Source organism: Gigantopelta aegis, unplaced genomic scaffold (genome assembly GCF_016097555.1).
Source record: "Gigantopelta aegis isolate Gae_Host unplaced genomic scaffold, Gae_host_genome ctg3304_pilon_pilon, whole genome shotgun sequence".
Lineage (NCBI taxonomy): Eukaryota > Metazoa > Mollusca > Gastropoda > Neomphalida > Peltospiridae > Gigantopelta > Gigantopelta aegis.
In genome coordinates this window covers 1-10162 of record NW_024533272.1, presented here as the reverse complement: position 1 = coordinate 10162, position 10162 = coordinate 1, and the positions used below count along the sequence as shown (strand labels likewise).

Sequence of the window (10162 nt, the reverse complement as noted above, 5' to 3'; positions counted from 1 at the left end):
AAATAGCCCAGAACTTACCAAATTTGTCTAATCTATTCTCTTTATTATCATATAGTTGTTGTGCAGCAGATACCTCCAGCATAGGTACATAGCAAGATGCCCAGCCAAATACAAATTGGCTGACATCAACACAATTTGTTATTTGCCTTGGTCCTTATATTTAGGCTTAACTACAGGTTCAGGATAGGCTCGCGATCCACCAGGTCGATACTCGCGGATTGTTATATTGTTTGTGAGTAATTGGTGGTATACCATGGCTCTTACAAACAGTGTGACTCCAACAATCTTGATGATATCAAGGATGACATAGATTCACTTTTGGTTAAGTAGGTCACAAATGTTTATGAATCTCCATTGATGTATGGCAAGATATATTGCCTGTGTAGGTTTCACCGCGGGTCTCATGGAATCCACTACGTACTACATTTAGTCCCACTGCATGTAAAGAGAGATAGTTATATGATCTACCTTTGTTTTTAATTCCAATTTGATACAATGTAAAGATCACTTACTGTATTTTAAAGTTGTATTGATCTGGTGTGTCAGTAGCTAAGTTTCCAAGGGGAGGAGAGCTATCTTCCAAGCCAAGTCATGTGAAACATCTTGAATCTGTCCATCAATCTAGACTATGTATTGATGACTTTTTTGGATCCACACGTACCTGTATCAAGCGAAAAATAACATTCGTCTGACTGTGTCAAGATGTTTTAACCTTCTCTATTGCAAAAAGTTGTGCTAATGCAGTAAGATCAATAACAATAAAAGAAATCCCAACCCATGATCATTGTTCACCACGCTTATATACATATTTTTAATTTTAAACTTAATAACCAATCGTTTCGGGGGGGGGGGGGGGCATGAATCTTAATGTTGCTTATAGTTGCTCCACTAAACGCATTCCCATAGTTTTGTTGCTTTCGCAAAAACTTTCAAAAACAACTTTACTTTCTTCGCTAATAATTTAGTAGGTAAGTATTTCTTCTTTTTATATCTTTTAGTTTATATCTATATGTTGTTTAGTATTGTAAGTTTTTTTTTACAGACAATGGCATCAAGTAGAAGTTTTTCTGCAGGTTTTTGGACTATCCCAGATTTTTTTCACCACACGTACACACAACCATATGGCTAAACATTTGACAAAGGAACTCTACGAAATTTGCGGTGGATAAAAAAACTTCTTCTGGTTTCACTTAGATTAGTGCATCCAGACAGTTAGCAAACAAATGCCAGAGCCTATACCAAACTTTTGTCCAAGCGACCGTATTCTCTTAGGAGTTGATAATCCAGGCCATCCTTTTATTATACTGTTGGCTTGTAGCTGGTGATGAAGAATCTTATGAAGTTTTGTGGTGAACTTCTGGGACAAAGTTATTGACAGTCGTCATAATGGATATCCTCCTGTAAATTTTAACAAGTGTAAACCTTTATAATTTATAACCTCATATTACTCAGAAGCAAAACATAAATACTGATCTCAATCCTGACAATTGAAGGGAGGAGACAATCTTGATCCTAACTATGTCCTTTCATCAAGAGTGAGGACAGGTTCGATCCATTAGGGGATATAGTTTTTTAACCTCCTCATGTTTCTCGTGCTGACCGAGAGCAGTGGGAAAAAATAGTCACTGATGTTCTCAATTCTTTTGGTGGTGATATACAGGTCTGGAAATAACCAACAAGAATACATTTTAACTTAAATTTCATACTATACCATATAGGAAATATTACCACTTGGCAAAATGACAGAAGAAGAACAACAGCAACTCATTGATGATCACTTCCTCTTTGAATAGCCTGTGTCTCCACTTCTCCTATCTTCTAACATGGCTCGAGATTGGCCTGATGCTCGCGGATCTGGCACAATGAGAGTAAAAACTTTCTTGTCTGGGTGATGATGAAGATCATACTAGAATCATCTCTATGCAGAAGGGAGGAAACATGAAAGAAGTTTTTACTCGGTTTTGCAATGGGCTCAATTATTTGAAGATTCTATGAACAAGCCGTAAGCTGATTGTTTTAGTAACAAATAGGAAGATGTATTGGTAAGTATGTATTTGAGTGTATGCATGAAACCCCTCCGTTTTACAAGCATGTACTCGACAAACAAGTGTTGTTAAATATTTGTACATCAAAAACATTAAAAAACATAGTTTGATTCTTGACAGAAGCTAATATACACTGTCATTTGATGTATTCCACAGTAACACAATTAATGATGAATGATTGTCCCAAAACTCTAACCTCGACTTAAACTCTAAAAACTAGGCTAGAGTAAGTAGCAAATGCCTACAAATGTATGTTTTACTGTTTGAGCTTAAATATAGGGTATCATCTCAATGATTGCTAACACTTACATAAACGGAGTGTGGGCGGATTTAAAACAGTTTTTAAATAATAGACACAAGAAGGTCAATTATGGCAGTCAAATTTTTGGGGCAACCAGGCACAGAGGAGTTTCCCCCTCTTATTTCATTGCAATTTGTTTTTTAGAGAATGAATTCATGTGGAACGAGCATCTAGGCTTTATTTTTGACATGCCCCTCTAATCTTGGTACTGGATTGAGAGGTGGCGTCCATGTTGAATCTTCCAAAGCTCTCTGAGGATTCTCGATTTGGTGACATTCTCCTCAAACTTCGACTACAAAAGAGAGGAACTGGTAAATATGGCAGTTATATTTGTATAGGAAATACATTATAACTTGCTAAGGGTGGTGTTGATACTGCTAGTACTGGTGGTGTTTTTGACATTTCTAATTTGGATCGTTTTGGGATCTTCGGAAGTGGAGCAAGTCCAGAAAGTTATTGATGGTGTGGAGCTCCTTATCAAGGTATTTATTATTTACTTACAGCACTAGTAATTGTATTACCAGTTCTAGCAACCAATCTTCAACTTAAATTTTATTATAGCAGTTGTATATATTTAATATTTATTTTATGTCAAGTTTTGTCATTAATGATCTAATATGGTTAATTCTATGTTTTATGGTGTTGATGGTACAGTGTGAAAATTTAACATCTGTTGTCCTCAGGTTTGAACACTGTATAAACCTATATCTGCTCCATGCTAGTAATAAACTGACCATCGCATGAATTGTTTTTCATTTTATAAATACTATAAGCAATTGTATGAATTTGGGAACTAAAGCAGCCCAGGAGTTTGATTAATATGTTCTTTGAATGTACAAATTATCCACCTCCCATGTGATTTTTTTCGATACAGCAGTGCATGAGTTTTTGCATGGTAGAAGTCATTCTTAATCTTTTGTACTGTTCATACTGATTTATTAACCTTGTACCCTTGAGTGTCCTGACTTCATAAATTAAACTACCATACCTATGCATTGTTGCATCATGATCTCATTATTAATTGATATTATTTATCTTTTAAGATGGAGAAATGTCTTGAAGCTGGAGAGTCTATTGATATCTTATTCTTACGGAAGGCATTTTTTCCTATATCTTACCATATCCAAAACATAGAGTATATTATCTAATTATTTTATTTTTTACTTCATTTATTGAGATATTGTTTAAACTCATTTATAGTACTATTTTAACTAAGATTACCAAAATCAATATAATTATTTAATTATTATACTCTATATAAAAGTAATATGAAATAGTTCACCATCTTCATTTCATGGTTCGAATGATGCTAGATTTGTGAAAGCTTCCTTTACCTTACTATGCCTCTTGCTGCTTTTTGCCCCCTGCCACTAACCATCTACTCTGGCTACAGGAATCTATAAGATCTTAGCTAGTTCCTGGAACCTTACCTGTTGACCAACAATGTTGTAATATTTACCATTATACATAGAACAATTCATTTTTTGCATGCGCGATTATTGTGTCTTGTATACTACTATCTATTGTCTGTGTGGGGATTAAACAAGTCCATACTGGTCATGAGTGTTCTCTAAAAATTTACTAGAAACATGTATTTCTCCTTCAGTATATTATGGTTGTGCTAAGTGACCAGTATAAACCTTTAATTTGTAACATATAATACAGGTTGTATATTAATATAATTATATACAGTGATGTTGTTGATATTTTTTGTATTTCTTATGATGGAAAAGTATATCAAAACTGAAGTAACTGATAATTATATTCCTTTTGAATTAGAAAGATACTTTCCCATTATAAAGAGCATAATTATTATTATAATATTAACGTTAAATATCCAGAAATATTTAATCAAAATTCTTAATAATAATTAATTTCAGTAAAGAAGTAATAATAAGAACTATATTTTGCATATTTGTGTCTATAGCTTTTCTGTATATCTTTGACTTGAGACAATAACTCAGACAGCTCTGTTGATCTAATTCAAACCGAACAACATTAGAAAGATACTACAAAAAGAAAAGTACACATATTAAGAGAATTACAGGGTCTATCTCTCTACATGTCTGTATGAAGCTGATCCAAGCTTCATCTCCACAATGGCTAAAGGTTATTCAATTGATTAATATGACGTGCTTTACTCTGTACATCAACTCGCCAGCTCATAGATTTTTAGTTGTCTATCCCAATACACTATCAGCTATTAAAAACTGCTCATGGATCTAATGAAATTATTATGTATTATATCACTACTTCATTAATAAATTTCCTTGCTTTTGTTTTTCTGGATTCTTCCAAAATCGTCTGACTGTTGCTGCTGCTGCAATCTCAGTCAATGCTCCCTACATCAACAAAATACAAAAATAAGCAAAAATTCTAGAAATAGCATTTTTCAATCTACTTGACGTTTCTTCAATTGAGATGTTAAGAAGCATCCAGTTGAGCATAGTCCATATCAGCAGACGCCATATTGACTAATATGCCATGAAATCTTTTCAACAAGGCTGTGTATTCTATTAAATGGCATCATAATATTCTATAAGTAGTTTCTTTATTCAATTAACCTTCTTCCTCTATACCCCCTAATACCTCCTCTCTGAGAAATTGATCAGAATATTGATCTTCTCCAAAGTACTGACGACGAGAGAGTCCATTAAGGAAAGCTAAAAGTCTTATCAAATTCTCCAGAAGACATCTTTAACTGAGCAGCCACACCCACTTCATAGTATAATATAACCACCCTGTAAAACACGCCCAGTTAACAGCTCAGAATGAAGTTGTTTGATAGGTCTATTACTAATTATTTCATCACTTATGATTGCCAACAGGAGAAAATTTCAGGTAGAACAAATGTACAATTTTATCTCATGACTCCTCTTCCTTTTACAGATCTGACTTAATTCAATGTAACAACAGTAGACAATGTTACCCTGTGGTATCAATCTTACCACATCTCTAATAAATTGTGATCAAAATGTGTGCCTTTGTTATCCTTGCTTTACATTTGATTCAGAAACAGGGATATGCACTGTTGATCCCATGTTTAATTTCATACAAGACATGCCAAATGGATCTTGTCATGATCTCAGAAGATCACAAAAAAGATGCTTTCATTTATTCATTCTTTTTCTCTTCTCTTGGAGGGGCAAATTTCTATACTGGTCACTATGAACTTGCTGTTATACAGCTTGTTATAACAATGATCCTGTTTCTTGCTTGTTATCTCATTTGCTGTTACTGTTGTTGTCTTATGGAATGTGAAGATGATTGCTGTGAATGTTGTGATATGGATGTGAGTGGTATAGATATCTAGATAACAGAACATTAGACTTAATGTAATAACAGAACTATAATGTTAATAATATACACGGTTGGTATTACTAAATAGTTTGGTGTTTGGTACATTTTGTTGCAACCAAAGTCCTATACCACTTAATACCAATCCTGGTATACTGGACAATAGTGATATGATATTTGGCCTCTTGAAAAGAATCTATATAATAGTCACAAAGACAAAGGCATGTTTTGTGCCTTACTGGTGGAGTTTGTCTAAGTAGATCAAATTTGAGACTGGACTCTAATTTTTGAGCCTAAGAGTTCAATTTGTTCTGGAATGATATTAATATTATGACAGAAGTAATGGTAATACTGTAATAATTGTCTTTCTCTTATTAGTTATCGTGTTATCCAGCTTGTACATTAGTCAGTTGTTCTATGATGATAGTGATGCTCATTCTTGTTTATAATCTGTTGGTGGATGGATTGATTTGTTAGTATATGGTTTTAATCAAAGAGGAGACAGTAGTAATGGCTGCTCACTCATAAATATTTGTAATTGTTGACTATTTCTATTATTTGTATGTTTTGTGTGGATTAAAAAAATCATCGCTATCAAATTAAGTGAGTAGGCGATTACACACCCCTTATTCCGTCTCAAATTAATAAAATTCAGCGTTCCGCCAGAAGTGCAAGCGAGACAAACAAGTGATTAGCCCTTACCTCTGAGATACTTTCAAGAAATGCAATTTCTACTTGGACTGGTCTGTTTTTGTTTTTTAACAACTTTAGTAGTTGCATTACCTGCTGAGAGAGGTATGTATCAAGTTTTACTGTACTCAGTGGCAGACATGGGGTAATAGTAATAGATAATAGTAATAGTAATAGTAAAAGATTACATATTTCAAAGTAATAGTAATAGTACTAGTAATAGTAATAGATGGTCAAGTAATAGTAATTAGTAATGTAATAGTTGGTCAAGTAATAGTATTAGTAATTGAATAGTTATGTAACCAGTAGTGTGTCAGTCAAATGTTGGTTTTAATTGTGTGTTATTTGAAGCGCGACTGCATGAGTGAATGGCTAAATACGAAGTCGACAGCTTTTTAATACTCGCTAGCACTTTGGATCCAAGATTCAAAATAAGATGGTGTAGTGATGATAACGAAGAACAAAAGGTTAAGACATTTCTACTTTGTCAGGGCAGTCAGGCACACCATTTGCAAACCACAGACACTACACGAGTATTAGAAATTGACACTATATACAACATTTTCTGAACCATTGGCAAAAAAAAGGAGAAAGAACCAAGCAAGTTATTAAGATACCTATTTAGTGAAACTGACCCAGCTGACAGAAGAGGTTCCAATTTTTTTGAAGCTGAAGTTACATCGTATTTTCTAAGCCATGCTTGCTGGAAGAAGATGATCTATGGTTTTTTTGGAAGGACCATGCAACCTTGTTAATTTAATAGTGATAGTAATTTTCTTACTTTTAAGTGGTAATAATAATATAATAATTAATATAGTAATAGAAGGATATGTCAAGTAATAGTAATAGTAATATATTACATTGACTTACATTGTACCAGTAATACGTAATAGTAATATATATTATTTCAGTTAATGTAATAGTAATAGTAATATATTAACATTGACTTACATTGTACTGGTAATAGTAATAGTAATATATTACATTGCAATGTAATTGACCCCATGTCTGCTCAGTGGTTATAATTGAAAAATTAGGTACATAGCATACCAACTAACTTTAATAGTCTTCAATATCTCGTGAGACTACATGTCACTGCAAACTAGATCAGTAACGTCTTTAGCAATATATCAGCTAAATTATGGAATGCCATATGTTGTATTTGGCATTCCATACTATTAATGTGATATGTTTATACTATTCTATTACCAAATATATATAGGATCACATTGCGCCAGTCTTTTATTTGTGCTAATGATTCTCAATGTTTATCCAAATGGTCTGACTAATGTTCCTCAGCGTCTCATTGAGTGTGTCCAGTGGTAACATGTACATGTTATGATTGTTTTTACTCAAGACCAGTCTACTGGTCAATTGCACTCAAACTGTTGCAACTAATCCTGCTGACTGTTACTACTTTAACAGTGTTACACTGCAATGTGTGGACAACAGAAATCTCAAGTGGTAGCATTTGCTCTGTCTCTTACTCTGTCAAGTGTTGGAGCTGCTAATTTCTATATTGGACACAAGATTAGTGCTGGACAGTTGGTCTTGTTTTCTCAGCATATTTATTATACTTTACTGTGGAAATATGCACACCTCTATGTGCTGTGTGTTGTATGCAGAAATACAATGTGAAGGTATGAGTATGATATATCATAAATGACATGGCAGATGTCATCAGAATGATGTTTTGGCATTTTAGTATATGAATCTAATTTATGTTTGCTTTTTTTCCTTTCAGGTTCATTGTATTCATATGTTGCTTTGTGCTATGATATTAATGGTCGTTGCCATTTTCTTTGCTATATGGGATGGTGGATTGGAGATGGCTGTTATATTTGGCTTGAATCAGCGCAATGCTGGAGATGGGTGGTCCATTAAATGGAAACCTTTATAGTTTATAACTAAAGTTCCTTGTTATATGACATTGTCCTAGATAAATAATGTAGAGATTTGATTTTTTTGAGGTATAGCATTATGTTAATATTTTATATAAATTTGGGCAAATTGTAGTTTTAAACAAAGTATTTTGTGAATCATGTACTAATAAACTATTATTTGTTAGAAAAATTTTACTCTCGTAGTGGAAAGCACTTGTTATCACCACACCACATCATACAGTACATTGGTATGTTAGTCTTCATAAGGGTATTAATAATATCCTTGGTAGAACAGAGGACAGGCCTATGTCCCCAGTAGAGGCAAATGTTCTTATTTCTCTGAATGAGGGATGAAGGGAGGCCTGCTATTTCTTTAACAGAATGGAACACTGCTGATAAACCACTTTTCATATCCAAATTATAGGAGGCTTGAGGAGAGCAGCCTACATCAAATGACAAGACCTTTGCAGGTCAAGTTTTAAGGCTGGGGAGACAACAACAACAGCAGCTCTGGGAGTGGAAGATTCCCTAATAAAAGCCCCTAGGCACATGAGAGAGTGCAGCATATCCTGCTCTATATCAGGATCACACGGAACAGCTGTCCTTAGTCTCCAAAGTGTTTTCCCATTTTTGGTCAAACATAAGAAACATTAAAAGAATCTTGTTGGTTTTGTTTTTCCAAGCATTTTGGTTTATCTGGTTCTTACTTTCTGGTCATTTATATATCTATACTGAGTTTAAAATTTTATGGAAAGCACATTGATGTAATGGGAGAAGGTGTGGTTCCCTTGATCGGATTCCATCCCATGAGAAAGAAGCCACATGTACTTACAAAATGTGTTTTGGAGCTTTATTCTTTACGGGTAGCATTGCAAATGCAATGCCCATCTCTTCAAGTCCGTTCAATCTGGTAATCCGTGTAGTAGTGACATTACAATGCAATCCAGATAGTTTTTAGGGTAATCAAAGTGTTCCCTAAACAACTCGTTTGAATGTATTAATGCCAATGTCCCTGCAAGAGTGCTTCATGTTTACCGTCCATCAATCGTTGCTTAATCTTATGCCCCATGTAACCAATATATATAATGACCACACGTTTTAAACTTGTATTGCAAAGACAGAAAAAAACTCACTGCCTTTTCTTTTAGTCCTTCTCCCGCACACAATGTTTAGCGGGCCAACTGGTCTAGATTTTTGTTCGTCTAAGTTGGGTTTTCCCATTCCCCGTATTTTGGTTCTGCCTTCTGTACTCTCTCTTGTGTTTGGTTGCTGTGCTAGCCAACCAAACAAAAAGCCTTTTACAGAAATACTACAACACACATGACAAGGTGCTAGGTGGTTGGTGTTGGGTGTTTCTTTGTATCTCCACATGTTTTCTGTCTCTATTTTGGCATGTGATTCTACCTCTCTACTTTGGGACCATCGACGTACTTCTGAGACGTTGTCCTTGATTAGAATTTTTAGATTTTTGACCTATATTAAAAATTTATCATCATATAACTGTCCGTAATGTCTGTATTATAGAGTTAATATGATATTTTTTAGTCCATTATAAAACACATACTACATGCCTTGGTTTAACCCGAATGTCCTCTTACATTATAAAGTCAGATGAAGGGGTTTCACTTATAAGTCCCATATTCCATTTCATAATGGCCTCTGAATTATGGATCGTGGCCATGATCTCAAAAGTTCCCTTATAAGATCCAATATTACACCCGTAATTTCTGTAATTCTATAGTTGGGGGGGCACAAGTTCCCTACTGGTACTATGACCATGCTGTAACACCGTAGCTTAGTCTGTAACACTGAGAGTTTATGTATAGAGTCTTTGTTTTATCTAAGACCATATACACCCGTCTTCTTATGGAATTTGAAGAGTTATGTGAAATTTTTCTGTAATTATAAAGAGTTATATTATATAGTTCCTTATACGAACCATAATT

At 34.2% G+C, this 10162-nt stretch overlaps 1 pseudogene; it reads left to right on the top strand.

Moving 5' to 3' along the window:
* The first annotated feature begins 1223 nt into the window (after positions 1 to 1223).
* LOC121392040 lies at positions 1224 to 8205 on the top strand (annotated as a pseudogene).
* The last annotated feature ends 1957 nt before the right edge of the window (positions 8206 to 10162 follow it).